This window comes from Paramormyrops kingsleyae, unplaced genomic scaffold, assembly GCF_048594095.1.
Source record: "Paramormyrops kingsleyae isolate MSU_618 unplaced genomic scaffold, PKINGS_0.4 ups35, whole genome shotgun sequence".
Lineage (NCBI taxonomy): Eukaryota > Metazoa > Chordata > Actinopteri > Osteoglossiformes > Mormyridae > Paramormyrops > Paramormyrops kingsleyae.
This window is the reverse complement of record NW_027325973.1, coordinates 421,252-437,121: the sequence shown is the minus strand read 5'-3', so window position 1 is coordinate 437,121 and position 15,870 is coordinate 421,252. Positions and strand designations below refer to the sequence as shown.

Genomic DNA, 15,870 nt, shown 5'->3' with positions numbered 1-15,870 from the left:
GGAGTGGACACCACCTACGCTCCAGTAGGATCTACCCCTCTTCCATTGTCGTGAAAAGAGAGCCTCGTCCCGCTGGTCCCGGAGGTGGACTTCCTGCAGAAAACAAATGCTGAAGGGAGAAGATGCCAGCTGATTAAAAACAGATGTGCGCTTTAAAACGTTCCTCAAACCCCTGACATTCAAGGTGACAATATTAAAATTGGCCATGAAATGTTAAAAAGGTAAAATACAATTACAAACAACACACTAAAATAATAAAAGCCAGCCATTAAAAACAATACCGCATTACTGCCCCCCCTCCTCAGTCAAACCCAAAAGGCCCCCCAGTTCCAGCCCCCCCAGGTACTCCTGTTCATTTGCTTTGTCCTGCACACTACTGTACTCCTGGGGGGGCGCAGGGGACTGTCCCAAGTCCCACACCAGATGGGGGGCCCCCAATGTCGGGGAGGGGGGACTCTCTCGGCCTTGGTCCCCGGCCGCCACTGCTGGCAAGGTGGCAGCCGGAGGGCTGGATGCGTCGGGTTGTGCCTCCCTTCTGCTCTTCTTCCTCCTCCGGGGGGATGCGCCGCTCTTTCTCCTCCTGCTGCTGACACCTGGAGCCAGGACTGGAGACCCCTCCTGCATTGCAGTCGCTGTCGCTGGGGCCTCCTCCACCTCGGCCAGGGCATCTCCTCCTGCCCCCGCCGCCGACTGTTCCTGCCCGGACGTGGGGGCTTGCGCTCCCCCACCACTCTCCTTGCCGACAGCTCTGCTGCCTAACAGAGCGTCGGCGTATGACGTTTTCCGTTGGGGGCAGGAACGAGCCAGATGGTCCTCACCGTTGCAGTGGATGCAGCGACGGGGGCCCTTGCAGTCCCTGGCCATGTGCCCCGGCTCCAGGCAGTTGCGGCAGCGCAGGTTGGCGCATCCCTCCAGAGTATGTCCAAAGGTGTGACACTGTCGGCAGAAGGGAGGCTGTCCGGAATAAAACAAGTAAGCCTTATTGCCCTGTAGATTAAAATAGGCTGGGGGATGACTAAAACCGCCCGCCCCATTAGCGTCCGGGCGCAGGCGGGCCTGGAACTGGCGTCGACCAGTCCAGATCCCCAGCTCATCCCGGATGTCCTTGTGGCCAGGAAGGAGGTCCACATACTTGTTCAAGAACTGGCGGACGGCTTCGCCGGACACATGCGGGTTAAAACAATGTACCGTAATTACCCGCTTGTCGGGCCACCACAGCGGCTCGACGGTGTATCGTCCCAGGAGAGGGTGCTGGGCCCTCTCCTTGCTCCGCTCCAGGACCTTGGTGTAGCTCTCGTCGGTGGACAGGGTGACCTCGAAGAACTGGAAAGGTCCATTCCGCTGCACACACAGGATGTCCTCCATGCGCAGGCCCAGCTCCCCGAAGGCCACCTCCCGGATGAAGGCCAGGCGGTCGGGGAAGGTGCCTACCTCCCCTTCGGCCCTCCAGCAGAACCGGGCGGTATTACGCAGGCCACCGCCTGCTACCAGCCACGGCCCGCTGAAGGGCTTCCTCGCAGCTCCGCCGGCCGTCGACATCCGGGATGGTCCACCGACGTCGTTCCTGGAGCAGAGTCCTCCTGCCGCCGTGGTCCCGACGTCCGCCGTGGTCCGGCCGCCGTCCGCCAATCCGGGATGAGCCGAGGAATGCTAGACTATAAAAGCAACTAAAAAATAAAAACACCAGTTCACCCGGCAGGGCGGCGGACAGGCCACCAGCCACTGCGGGATCCCCAGCCTAATAAAAACGAAAATAAAAGCAGGGATAAAAGGCTAAAAGGAAGGCACGGGTCGCCCCGTGGCAGCGGCGGTCAAGCCACCTACTGGTCACGCATTAGGGTCACCGTGCCTTCCTCTAAAAAACCCGACGCAGTCCGTTAAAAGCGATAAAAAGAGCGTAAAATCCACTTGATCTTAGCCAAAAGGCCGAGAAGCGATACCCACAAATTGCGCCCCGCCGGGCGCCGGCATGCGGGATGCCGACGGAGCTGGCGCGGCTCAGCCCTCACCAGCCCCTCTGGCAGGTGTCGCCCGGCGAGTCCACGCGTGATCCAGGGAGACCACAGCCGCGCCACCGGGCACCTAACGCCAGCCGCTAAGCCGGGCCCAGTCTTCCTTTGACAGCAGCAGTGCAGCTCTGCTTGGGCAGAGCCTCCAAAAATACCATGAACTCATCGCTATCCCTCTCCACGGAAATCTTTAGTAAAAGGCGAAAGATTTATACGGGATGAAGAGAGACCCGAGTCGATATGGGGCCGCCGCCAAGCCCGTCGCCGTTAGCCGGGCCTGCGTGACGCCCCCGCTCGGAGTAGAATGCCCAGGGGCGTCGCAGCCGCCGTCCTCGGGGCCCCGACTCCTCCCTGTCCTCCTGTCCTCTCAAAAGACAGCAATCATTTTAACAAACATGAGGGGAAATTCAAAAGGCAAAGATGACATCATGCCTTACCTCAGCGCAGCTGTCCACCGCACAAACAGTGTGTCACCTTCCTTTAAAAAAAAAAAAAAAAGAAAAAAGAAAAACGGCGGGAAACGGGGGCCACGCACAGACAGGGCCCCCCCCCTCACAGCACTCAGTCTATTAGTCACTCACTCACTCACTCACTCACTCAGTCAGTCAGTCAGTCAGTCAGTCAGTTCTGCCTTTCGACAACAGGGGGCAGTAGAGGTGCACCATTCCCGGAAGCACTGCAATACCGGGTCGATGCGTGGAGCGGACGGGGCAAGCCCCACTTCCGGCTCCCTGTTCCAAAAATCCGTTTAATATGTGGTCCCCTCCATGGGGGACGTATCAGATATTAAACTGATAAGAACAGATTTTTTTTTTTGTACCAGTCAGAGTTGGATACCCGTCGCTTCATCAACTCGGCCAACCTTCACTCATCATTCCGGCTATTTCAAATTCAATTACAATTTTTATTTCAATCAATAAAATATTACAATTATAATCTCCTTAAAAGGATTTCAAACAAGACATTAACACACCGTTAAAATTCAGCCCATATCAGAGTTTAAAATTTAAATATAAAATACATAAACCACACCAGACATTCAATAAATAAGCAAATATTAATCAAAAACCATTGAGTGTCAGTGGTTATTTTCAAAATCACCCCCAGGCTTAAAATCCCATTGCAAAGGGTTTCCGATCCTTGTGAACTTTATGGTGTGACACTGAAAAAAAACATTAACGCACCACCAAGAAAGGCACAGTATAAGGTGCGTGCGTTCACAACTCACGTGCCACACCGACCTTCCTGGATGGAGCTCGTACTCACCAAGATGTTAGTGGGGCTATGGCCGCAGAAGGCCCTTCCACCTTTCCTTGGCCTCGTGGTAGCCCCACTGGATGATGTCCCGCTCCATCCTGAAATCCAAGTCCGCCACAATCTTTCGATATAATCCCCAGGCCCTCAAATCTACCCCTTTATGGATGAGTGCCGACCTTGCATTCCAAAGTTCACGTTTGGTCATGCTGATCAGCAGCCACATCCGGGGCGGGAAGGGAGTCTGAGGACCTTGGGGCCACCCCATCATCACCTTATCGTAGGACAACACAAACTGCGGGTCTAGTTTCCTGCACAGGCCTTGCACTGATCTCCAGACCTCCCTGGCATACCCACAGTCCCAAAAGGCGTGCCTGAGGGTCTCCTCCTCTGAGCACTCGGGACGTGGGCAGCCTGAGTGTCTGGTCAGCTTGTGCCTGTACAGTACATCCCTGACCGGCAGCTTACCATGCACACACTGCCAGTTCAGGTCCTGCAGCCGGTTATCCAACCCCTTGGGCTGGATCCTGGTCCAGGTGTCCTTCTCCAGGCCCAGCACAGCATGGGTTCCCCTCTTCACCAGCACAGCCCGATACAGGGCTCGGTGCCTGGTGAGGGTCCCTGGGGGGAGACCTGCCGGAAGAGACTTACTCCACTTAATAGCATGGTGATAGTGGGTCGGCAGCGTCTCCGCCTTGGGCCCGGCGTTGGACCACGACGTCAACAGACGTCTCATGGGCAGGGCCAGCCACAAGTGAACAAAATACTGGTGGGGGTGTTCTAGGGGAGCCACCAGACGTGCACAGATCTGGGAGAAGAACAGGCAGTCAAGCTTGAGAGGGAAGTCAGGAACATCCCTCCCCCCACTGTCCTTTCCAAGGTACATCACTTCCCTCCTCACATACTCATACCTGCTGCCCCAAACAAGGTTAAACACATCCTTAGTTAAGCCTCTCCGCATGAAGCGGGGCATGGGGAACACATGGGCGAGGTAGAGGAGGGTGGGAAGGATATCAACCTTCAAGGCGAGAACCTTACCCAGGAAGGACAGGGACCTGGCCTTCCACATCCCCATCTTCCGCCTGGCGATCGTCAAACGCTCTTCCCAGTTTACCCGGGCAGCACCTTTCGAAAGAAAGTTAACCCCCAACACCTTGAGAGGGCCGCCGCAGAGAGTGAGCCCCCCCGGGACGTCCTCTCTCGCCTTCCAGCTGCCAAAGTACTTGACCACCGACTTGCTAAGGTTAAGTGCAGCCCCGGAGGCCTTCCCGAACGCCTGCACCAAGCCCAGGGCGTGACCGAGCGCATGGTCCGAGCACACAAACAGAGTGGTATCGTCTGCGTACTGGGCCAGCTTTACCGTCAGGCCCCCACTCCCTGGCAGGATCAGGCCGTTGATACCTGGATGGGCACGGATGGCGCTCGCCAACGGCTCTATATATAGAGCGTAGAGGAGGGGGGAGAGAGGGCAACCCTGCCTCACTCCACTTGACTGGGGAACCCAATCACTGAGGGAACCATTAATCGACACATGGCTACCAACCTCAGTATAAAGCGCATGAACCCATCCCAAGAACTTAGGCCCAAAACCTAGCCTGCTCAATACCCCAAACAGGAAGCAGTGGTCCACTCGGTCAAACGCCTTCTCCTGGTCCAAGCTAACGAGTGCCAGAGGGACATTCCTGTCCTCAGCCCAGGCGATCGCGTCCCGAATTAAATGTAAATTCCAAGTCGCAGATCGACCCGGGACCCCGCAAGTCTGGTCACTATGGACCAGGTGGGTCATGGCCTTTTTTAGGCGCTCAGTTAGGGTCTTTGCTATGATCTTTGCATCTACGCAAAGCATTGTCAGGGGTCTCCAGTTGCCAAGTTCGGCACGATCGCCCTTCTTGTACAACAAAGACAAGACCCCTGACCGCATGCTCTTGGTGAGCATGCCCTGACGCTGCACGTCCTCAGCCACTTCTAGCAGTTCCGGCCCGAGGACTTCCCAAAACGTGGAATAGAATTCCACGGGGAGTCCATCGAGACCAGGAACTTTGCGCCGGTTCATTTTGCCTAGCACCTCAGTCAGCTCGGCTAGAGTGAAGGGGGCATCTAAGCTGTCCCTTGCCTCACTGGGAAGACTAGGTTTGAGTTTAGATAAAAACTGCTCCCCTAGCTCAGGTTCGGTCTCCCTTTTCTTAAAAAGGTCACCGTAAAAACATTTAGCAACCTCCAGCATCCGGGCCGAATCGGAGACCAGGTTGCCTCCTTGGTCCCGGAGGGCAGTGAAACACTTTTCCTCACGGGCCAGTTTCACCTTATTAAAGAAGAAGGCTGTACATTTCTCATTCTCCTCCCTTTCCAAAGCCCTGGCCCAAAACAAGGAGGCCGCAGCCGATTGCTCGTGCAGGCCCCTCAGCTTAGCTTTGGCTGCCTGCACCTCCTCAAAGTTAAAAGCCCCTCCGTTGTTGTGGCGGGCATACTCCCTCTGCAGCCTGGTCTCTAGCCGTTGGATTTCGTAAAGCCTTTTAGCTTTACGCTGGCCGCAATAGTGGATAGCTAGAGCTCTAACCCTCTCTTTTACGCTCTCCCACCATGCGGCCGTGGAGACGTAGGCTGCCTTACAGCCCCGCCACGCAGTAAAATGATCCAGGAAGAGAGACCTAAAGTCTCTCTCTTCTAAGATCTCCACGTTCAGCTTCCAATAGCCCCTCCCGAAGGTAGGGGCGTCAATGGAAACTGTGGCCTCGACCGATGTATGGTCCGAGTACCACAGTGGAGACCTCAAAACCTTCCTAAAAACAACAGAGGGCGAAGCTAAAATATAATCAATACGGCTGCTGGCCCCACGACTGTTGTGCCAGGTATGGCCCGGATCTGTGGGGTTGCACGTTTTAAAACCATCAGAGAGGTTGAGGCTGCGGATCAAATTCCTAAAATGTTTAGTGCTGACATCCCCTTTCCCTTCTAAAAAAGTATTGAAGTCCCCTCCTAAAATTATGTGTCTATTAGTGACACAAAACTGGGCCAGCTCCTCAAAAAGCGCAATGCGGGACGAGGCCTCCACTGGAGCGTAAACGCACATCGCCCGGATGTGCTGACCTCTCCAGGTGGCGTCCACTCCCAAAACCCTTCCCTGCACTACAGTGAAGGTACTCACATTCTCAAAGGCCCGGTCACCAAAAAGGATGCCGACGCCTGAAGAATGGACACCACCAACGCTCCAGCAGGACTTACCCCTCTTCCACGCTTGTGAGAAAAGAGCCACGTCCCGCTGGTCCCTGAGGTGGACTTCCTGCAAGAAACAGAGATTGAAAGGGGAGGATGTCAGTTCATCAAAGACCGCGGCCCTTTTGACTGGGTTCCTCAACCCTCTGACGTTAACAGTAAAAATTTTAAAACCAGCCATGGGGGGATTAAAAGAAGAATAAAACAATAAGACATTAAAACCATAAAAATTTTTAAAAACTATAAACCCTAAAACCAGCTATTAAGACCCCTGTTCCCCCTCCCCACTCATGCCCAGAATTTTCCCCAGCATGGAGTCCTCCAGGTAGGCCTGGTCGTTTGGTGAAACCTCCAGGCCCGAAAAGGTAATGTCCTCCTGGGGAAGGGCTGGGGACAACATTGACAAATTCCAACTTATATCTTCTGTTTTGGGGGCGGGGGGCGATACGACCTGTACAGGGGCCTCAGCTGGGGGCGCCGCCTCCTTGGGGGTACCTGTTGCCTCCTCTGCTTCCTTCCTCGTCTTCTTAGTTTTGTCCTTGGGGTCACCCTTCTTCTTCCTTTTGGTGACCCCGGCCCGGGCCTGCAGGGACTGCCCAGCCTGAGCCCGGGGCCCCTCAGCCCCCAACGGGGTCTTCACTGGGGACCTGGCCACTTCTTCCTGGGCCCCCACTGACCTCTCCTGAGGCCCCCCTGGCTTTGGGGCAGGGAGCAGCTCCCGGTCCGGCACCCGCCTCACCTGCCCACCACCCGCCAGAACGCCCGCATAGGAGCGCTGGGGGCAGACACGGGCCAGGTGCTCCTCGCTGCTACAGTGGCGGCAACGTTGGGGGCCCTTACAGTCCTTAGCCATGTGCCCGGGCTCAAGGCAGTTACGGCACTTAAGGTCCGGGCAGTCCTCCGCCTTGTGTCCATGGCCCTGGCACGACCGGCAGAAGGTAGGCTGACCAGTGTAGAACAGGTACCCCCTGTTGGGCCCGATGGAAAAGTAGGCTGGGGGATGAAGATATCCCCCCTTTCCATCCGGCCGCAGTCGCACCTGAAACTGGCGGCGCCCATTCCACACACCCAGCTCGTCCCGGACGTCTCTGTGTCCTGGTAAAACCTCAACGTGTTTAGTGAGGAAATGGCAGACGGCCTCCGCCGACACGTAAGGATTGAACACATGCACCGTTACCACCCGCTTGTCCGTAAACCACAAGGGCTCAACCGAGTACATATTCAAGAGCGGGTGGTCGGACTTGCTCTGCTCCAGCACCCTCCGGTATGCCTCCTCAGAGGCCAAGGTAACATCCAGAAACCTCTGGGGATGGTTCCTCTGGACGCAGATCAGGTCCTCCAGCTTAAAGCCCAGCACACCAAAGACAACCTCCCGGATGAAGAAGACCCTGTCGTGAAACTGGGCCTCTCCATCCAGGTTCCTCCAACGGAACCGGGCCGTGTTAAGCAGACCGCCACCTACCATCGGACCCGGTCCGGAGGAGGGGGTCGTCCCGGCCACTGGAGCCGCCGCTGGGGCCGTCACTGCCGTCCTGGGAGCCGTAGCTGCCATCCTCCAGCTGGGGTGCTCCGGCATCAGCCGTCCCACTCGGAGTGGAGCAAGGCGCAGTGTTCCAGAGGTCCTTCCGCCGTAGTCCAAGACGAGCTGAGCTAAAAACTAGACTAAAAAATAAAATAATAAAAGTGAATAAAAACAAACAAGGGCTGAAAAACACTAAAACAGGATACCAAGGTTCACCCCGTGGCAGCGGCGGTCAGGCCACCTGCTGGGCACGCATTAGGATCCCCTTGGTATCCGCTAAACTAAAAAACACGACGGGTAAAACGGCTAAGAAAAACGCCAAAAGTTTTTAAAACCTTGATCTTAGCCAAAAGGCCGAGAAGCGATACCCACAAATTGCGCCCCGCCGGGCGCCGGCATGCGGGATGCCGACGGAGCTGGCGCGGCTCAGCCCTCACCAGCCCCTCTGGCAGGTGTCGCCCGGCGAGTCCACGCGTGATCCAGGGAGACCACAGCCGCGCCACCGGGCAGCTAACGCCAGCCGCTAAGCCGGGCCCAGTCTTCCTTTGACAGCAGCAGTGCAGCTCTGCTTGGACAGAGCCTCCAAAAATACCATGAACTCATCGCTATCCCTCTCCACGTAAATCTTTAGTAAAAGGCGAAAGAGTTATACGGGATGAAGAGAGACCCGAGTCGATATGGGGCCGCCGCCAAGCCGGTCGCCGTTAGCCGGGCCTGCGTGACGCCCCCGCTCGGAGTAGAATGCCCAGGGGCGTCGCAGCCGCCGTCCTCGGGGCCCTGACTCCTCCCTGTCCTCCTGTCCTCTCAAAAGACAGCAATCATTTTAACAAACATGAGGGAAAATTCAAAAGGCAAAGATGACATCATGCCTTACCTCAGCGCAGCTGTCCACTTCCGGCTCCCTGTTCCAAAAATCCGTTTAATATGTGGTCCCCTCCATGGGGGACGTATCAGATATTAAACTGATAAGAACAGATTTTTTTTTTTTTTTAAATCATCTTTAATCAACATTTCTGCATACAATCTAAAACCAACACATAAAACTATAAAGACATTTATCACACTACCCATAATAAACTAACTTCAACACTAAAAGAAATACACATATAAATCACACTCATAACCTATTCAATCATAAAACAACAACATATATAACACATATTATAAAACAATCATATAATACCACATACATAAAACTTCTAAAATACTTCAAACTTACAACACCATTACAACACACGTTAAAACAGTATTAAATACATAAATACAGCAGAAATCCTAAAATGTTTAAAAAGGTAAAACACTATCATCATCAACAATATCCCCATTAAAACTAAGGTCCCCCCCCGACTCGGCAGCAACTAAAAAAGAGCATTCATTAGCAAAGTCCTGCTGCCCTGCATAAAAACGTCTCTCTTGGGGGGAGACCAAAACACTTTGCAAATCCATTTGCTCTAAGGGGAAGATCGCTTCTCGGCCTAAAGCAGTGTCCTCGTTCCTCCGGGCCTTCTTCCTCCTCCTGCATTGGACAAACCTGGAGGGAGAGGTTGCGCGCTTTTCAGCCATGGCCACTTGACCCTTACCAGGGGACTCCACCGAAGCGCTGGAGGCCGTGGACTCCCCATCGGCACCGGCGAAGGGCTGTTCCTCGCTGTTCTCAGCTCCCCTCTCGGCTCCCCCGTGCATCTCAGCGCAGCCCGGCAGTGCCTGCTGTCGGGCCCCGTCCACAGCCGAACCCCGAGCAACGGCGTCGGCCCAGGACGGTTTGCGCTGAGGGCAGCTCCGAGCCAGATGGTCCTCACCTCTGCACAGGTTACACCGGAGGGGGCCCTTGCAGTCCTTCGCCAGGTGACCGACGTCCAGGCATCTCCAGCACTTCATGGTGGTACAGGAGTCCGCGGTGTGGCCCAGGCCGTGGCACAAGCGGCAGGAGGAGGGTTGCCCGGAGTAAAAAAGGTAGCCCTTGCAACGACCTATAATAAAATAAGCAGGTGGGTGGCTATACCCGTCAGGGGAGCTAGCGTCGGGGCGCAGGCACACCCGGAACTGCCTGCGCCCAGTCCAGACACCCAGCTGGTCTCTCACGTCCCTGTGCCCAGGGACCACGTCGACAAACCTGCCCAGGAAGGCAGCCACCGCTTCAGCTGGAACGAAGGGGTCCAAGACATGGACGGTGATCACTCTCCGGTCCAGCTTCCACAGTGGCTCCACGTCATAGAACATCCGGCGAAGCTCTTCCTCCAAGCGGCTGCATGCAGCCAACATCCTCTTGTAGCCCTCTTCCGTAGTGCAAGTCACATAGAAGAAGGCTGAAGACTGGTTGCGCTGCACACAGATGATGTCTTCCATAGTGAGTCCGAGGAGGCCGAAGAGCACCTCCCGGATGAAGGTCAGTCTCTCCGGGAAACTCTCCGGTTCCTCCTGGTGAGTCCACTTGAAGGCTGCTGTATGCCGGATGACTACGACGGTCCTGTGTGGGCTCCCGGTTATCCTGGCGATGGTGGGCAAGAGAGTCCTCGGGAGCCGGGCAGGGAGTCGACGTGTCCTAGCTGGGTGCCTAAACTAATAAAAGCTGGAAATAAAACCCCAAGCTCACCCTGCGGGAACGGCGGTCAAGCCACCCGAACCTGCACGTTAGGCTTGCAAGGGCTACCCAAAATAAAAAAAAGTGCTAAAAGGAGACAACAGCTAGCCCCGTGGCAGCGGCGGTCAAGCCACCTGCTGGTCACGCTTTAGGTTCGCTGTTGCCTCCACTAAAAAACCTGGCAATAAAATCCCTCCAAAAAGAAGCACTTGATCTTAGCCAAAAGGCCGAGAAGCGATACCCACAAATTGCGCCCCGCCGGGCGCCGGCATGCGGGATGCCGACGGAGCTGGCGCGGCTCAGCCCTCACCAGCCCCTCTGGCAGGTGTCGCCCGGCGAGTCCACGCGTGATCCAGGGAGACCACAGCCGCGCCACCGGGCAGCTAACGCCAGCCGCTAAGCCGGGCCCAGTCTTCCTTTGACAGCAGCAGTGCAGCTCTGCTTGGACAGAGCCTCCAAAAATACCATGAACTCATCGCTATCCCTCTCCACGGAAATCTTTAGTAAAAGGCGAAAGATTTATACGGGATGAAGAGAGACCCGAGTCGATATGGGGCCGCCGCCAAGCCGGTCGCCGTTAGCCGGGCCTGCGTGACGCCCCCGCTCGGAGTAGAATGCCCAGGGGCGTCGCAGCCGCCGTCCTCGGGGCCCCGACTCCTCCCTGTCCTCCTGTCCTCTCAAAAGACAGCAATCATTTTAACAAACATGAGGGAAAATTCAAAAGGCAAAGATGACATCATGCCTTACCTCAGCGCAGCTGTCCACCGCACAAACAGTGTGTCACCTTCCTTTAAAAAAAAAAAAAAGAAAAACGGCGGGAAACGGGGGCCACGCACACACAGGGCCCCCCCCCTCACAGCACTCAGTCTATTAGTCACTCACTCACTCACTCACTCACTCACTCACTCACTTCTGCCTTTCGACAACAGGGGGCAGTAGAGGTGCACCATTCCCGGAAGCACTGCAATACCGGGTCGATGCGTGGAGCGGACGGGGCAAGCCCCACTTCCGGCTCCCTGTTCCAAAAATCCGTTTAATATGTGGTCCCCTCCATGGGGGACGTATCAGATATTAAACTGATAAGAACAGATTTTTTTTTTTTTTTTCCAATACTTTATTAAACAGTTCTGTACAACAATTAAAATCATACCAATACACAAAGCATATATACATCAATTAGCATCAATTAGCACTGTAATCAAAACATAATAAAACAGCCTTTTAGGTTCACAAATTAGTAAAAATATATATCCATAAATACTTTATAAAAGGCTAAAACATTCTCAACACACAGTGCTACTTATATATGCTATACAAAACAGAGCATTATTAAAACAACATTAAACAACACCTCTCCAGAACTGCAAAAAGACACACAACTATAAAACCACCAATACGTTACAATAACAATTAAAACACAACTACAATTAAATGGCCATTTACAAAAATAAAATGTCACCATAAATGCCACCTATTAAAAACTAAAACCATTAAAAGAGGAACACACCCGCCGACCTCCAACCTCTACGCCAGGGTCAGGTTGAGACAGGGTCATACATATTTCCAAACACTTAAAGTCAGCACCTCGGGAATAAAACATGGTCAATCACTTAATATACAGCACAACAAGTAAAATGTTAGATGTTAATAAATACAATGATTATTAATATTAATAAATAAGTGCTAAAAAAGATCAACCAAAACCATGCTTAATTGATTATGCACATGCTGTTAGTTAAAAACATTTTAGTTAAAACACACGCACAAAAACAACAAAGCACACTCACCTAAAACCCGAAGTACCTCCTGTGTGCTTCAGAAAAGTGCGTCACGTCAACCCTGTAGAATGGAGCGTCACCACCTAAACGAAACGGGGCTAAAGCCAAAAGAGGCCCTTCCACCTCTCCTTGGCCTCGTGATAGCCCCGCTGGATGACGTCAGTCTCCATCCTGAAACCCAAGTCGGCCCGGATTTTACGGAATACCCCTTGTGCCTCCAGATGAACCCCTCTGCGGATGAGCGCGGTCCTGGCATTCCACAGCTCTCGCTTGGTAATGCTGACCAGCAGCCACATCCAGGGGCCGAAGGGGTTATGGAGCTTGGGGTCCCACCCCTTCAACACCTTGTCGTAGGTCAGACCGGGCTGCGGGTCCACACGTCCACACAGGCCCGCTACCAACCCCCAAACTCTCTGTGCATGCCCACAGTCCCAAAACACGTGCCTGATGGTCTCATCCTCACTGCACTCGGGCCTGGGGCAGCGGGGGTGTCTGGTCAGCTTATGCCTATGTAAGACGTCCCTGACTGGCAGCTTACCATGAAGGCACTGCCAGTTCAGGTCCTGCAGCCTGTGATCCAAACCCTTAGGCTGGATTCTCGCCCATGTGCCTTCCTCCAGGCCCAGCATGGCCCGAGTATCCCTATGACCAAGCAAAGCCCTATAAAGCGCTCTATGCTTGGTCAAGGCCTCTGTCTTGACACCTGCCGGAAAAGACTTACTCCACTTGACAGCGTGGCTGTAGTGGGCCGGCAGGGTCTCAGCCTTGGGGCCGAGGTTGGTCCACGACGCCACCAGACGTCTCATGGGGAGAGCCAGCCACAGACGCACAAAGTGCTGATGGGGGTGCTCGAGGGGAGCTGCCAGGCGCGCGCAGAGCTGCGAGAAGAACAGGCAGTCAAGCTTGAGAGGAAAGTCAATAACATCCCTCCCCCCACTGTCCTTTCCGAGATACATCACTTCCCTACGCACGTACTCGTACCTGCCCCCCCAGACGAGGTTGAAAACGTCTCTCGTCAGGCCTCTGCGCATGAAGCGGGGCAAAGGGTACACATGTGCAAGGTAGAGCAGGGTGGGAAGAATATCCACTTTTAAGGCTAAGACCTTACCTTGGAAGGACAGGGACCTGGACTTCCACAGTCCGATCTTCCGCCTGGCGATCGCCAACCGCTCCTCCCAGTTCAAACGGGCGGCACCATCCGAAAGGAAGTTGACCCCCAACACTTTGAGAGGTCCGTCACAGAGGGTGAGACCCCCTGCGACGCCCTCCCTCGCCTTCCAGCTGCCGAAATACTTGGCCACCGACTTACTGAGGTTGAGCGTCGCGCCGGAGGCCCTACCGAACGCATGAACAAGGCTCATGGCATGACCGAGAGACTGATCCGAGCAGACGAAAAGGGTGGTGTCGTCTGCGTACTGGGTCAGTTTAACAGTTTTCCCCCGACTTCCTGGGATAAGAAGGCCATCGACCCCGGGGTGGGCGCGAATGGCGCACGCCAGTGGCTCTATATAGAGCGCGTAGAGGAGGGGGGAGAGGGGACATCCCTGCCTCACTCCACTCAGCTGGGGCACCAAGTCACTCAGGAAGCCATTGATAACAACATGGCTCCCAACTTCGTTATACAAAGTGTGTAACCACCCCAGGTAATTGGGTCCAAAGCCAAACTTACCCAATACTTGAAACAGGAAGCGGTGATCTACCCGGTCGAAGGCTTTCTCCTGGTCCAAGCTGGCCAGCAGGAGAGGGAGGTTCCTGTCCTCCACCCAGGCGATGGCGTCGCGGATGAGATGGAGGTTCCACGTCGCCGATCGACCCGGTACTCCACACGTCTGATCGCTGTGAACCAGATGAGCCATGGCCTTCTTCAGGCGTTCTGTAAGGGTCTTTGTGATGAGCTTTGTGTCTACACAAAGCATGGTCAGGGGCCTCCAGTTGCCAAGGTCGGCACGATCACCCTTCTTGTGCAACAAAGAAAGAACCCCTGACCTCATGCTCCTAGTGAGCAAACCCCGGCGCTGAACGTCCTCTACAACCTGCAGTAATTCCGGCCCGAGGACATCCCAAAAAGTGGAATAAAATTCCACCGGGAGCCCATCAAGGCCCGGTACCTTGCGGCGGTTCATCTTGCCAAGCACTGCGGTCAGCTCGGCCAAGGTGATGGGGGCTTCTAAGCCGTCACGAATGTCACTGGGAAGGCAAGGTGAGATGTTGTCTAGGAACCGCTCCCCTGCAACCGGGTCCGTGTCCCTAACCTTAAAAAGATTGTGATAAAACAATTTAGCAACCTCCAGCATGTCTGATGTTGTTGTTACCGTATCGCCGTTTAAGGCCCGGAGAGAGTCGAAGGTCTTCTCCTCCCGGGCTTCCCTGGCTCTCTGGAAAAAATGAGTATTGCACTTTTCATTGTTTTCCAAAAAGAACATTCTGTCGCGGAGCATTTGGGCCGAGGCAGCCTGTGCATGCAGGCGCCTCAGCTCACCCTTTATATCAAGCAGTCGCTCGTGGTCGATGGTGCCCCCGCTGTTGTGAGCGGCGTATTCATCCCGCAACCTTCTCTCCAGCTGCAGAATGGAGAATTTCTTCTCCATCCTGCGCTGCTTGCTGTACTGCATGGAGAAGGTTCGGATCCTATCCTTCACACTCTCCCACCATTCGGCCACGGAGGGGAAGGTAGGCTTGTCCTTCTGCCACTCGGAGAAGTGATCTAAAAAAAGGTGTCTAAAATCGCTCTCCTCCAGGATCTGCAGGTTCATTTTCCAATAGCCACCCCCATATTCAGGGGCGTCTATGGAAACAGTGGCCTCCACTGCCAAGTGGTCAGTGGGCCACTGTGGGGAGAGGGACACCTTTTTAAAAACAACGGGGGGTGAGGCTAAAATATAGTCGATGCGACTGCTGGCTCCGCGACTATTGTGCCAGGTAAAGCCCGGCATGCTGGGGTTGCATATCTTAAAACCATCAACAAGTTTAAAGGAACGAATAAAATGGCGAAAGTGCCCAGAGCTGACATCCTGTCTACCCTCCAACGAGATGTTAAAGTCCCCTCCTAAAATCAAGTGTCGATCTGTGACACAGAACGGGGACAACTCTTCAAAGAGAGTTATACGGGACGAGGCCTCCACTGGAGCGTAGACACATATGGCCCGGAGGCGCTGTCCCCTCCATGTGGCGTCCACCCCCAAAACCCTTCCTTGAAGAACGGTAAACGATCTTACTTCTTCAAAGGCGCGGTCGCCAAAAAGGATCCCGACGCCTGAGGAGTGGACACCACCTACGCTCCAGTAGGATCTACCCCTCTTCCATTGTCGTGAAAAGAGAGCCTCGTCCCGCTGGTCCCGGAGGTGGACTTCCTGCAGAAAACAAATGCTGAAGGGAGAAGATGCCAGCTGATTAAAAACAGATGTGCGCTTTAAAACGTTCCTCAAACCCCTGACATTCAAGGTGACAATATTAAAATTGGCCATGAAATGTTAAAAAGGTAAAATACAATTACAAACAACACACTAAAATAAT

General features: G+C 54.3%; 4 non-coding genes and 1 pseudogene across 4 annotated transcripts; all 5 read right to left on the bottom strand.

Annotated features, from left to right (window-relative positions):
* Window positions 1-2,133: 2,133 nt before the first annotated feature.
* On the bottom strand, window positions 2,134-2,247 carry LOC140585710 (U5 spliceosomal RNA). The gene has a single exon (XR_011987648.1). It is a non-coding gene; the product is annotated as a U5 spliceosomal RNA (small nuclear RNA).
* A 413-nt stretch (window positions 2,248-2,660) lies between these two features.
* LOC140586038 (U2 spliceosomal RNA) lies at window positions 2,661-2,840 on the bottom strand (annotated as a pseudogene).
* A 5,719-nt stretch (window positions 2,841-8,559) lies between these two features.
* On the bottom strand, window positions 8,560-8,673 carry LOC140585804 (U5 spliceosomal RNA). The gene has a single exon (XR_011987742.1). It is a non-coding gene; the product is annotated as a U5 spliceosomal RNA (small nuclear RNA).
* A 2,340-nt stretch (window positions 8,674-11,013) lies between these two features.
* Window positions 11,014-11,127, bottom strand: LOC140586113 (U5 spliceosomal RNA). Its single transcript, XR_011987977.1, has one exon. It is a non-coding gene; the product is annotated as a U5 spliceosomal RNA (small nuclear RNA).
* A 388-nt stretch (window positions 11,128-11,515) lies between these two features.
* Window positions 11,516-11,708, bottom strand: LOC140585998 (U2 spliceosomal RNA). The gene has a single exon (XR_011987934.1). It is a non-coding gene; the product is annotated as a U2 spliceosomal RNA (small nuclear RNA).
* Between the last annotated feature and the right edge of the window lie 4,162 nt (window positions 11,709-15,870).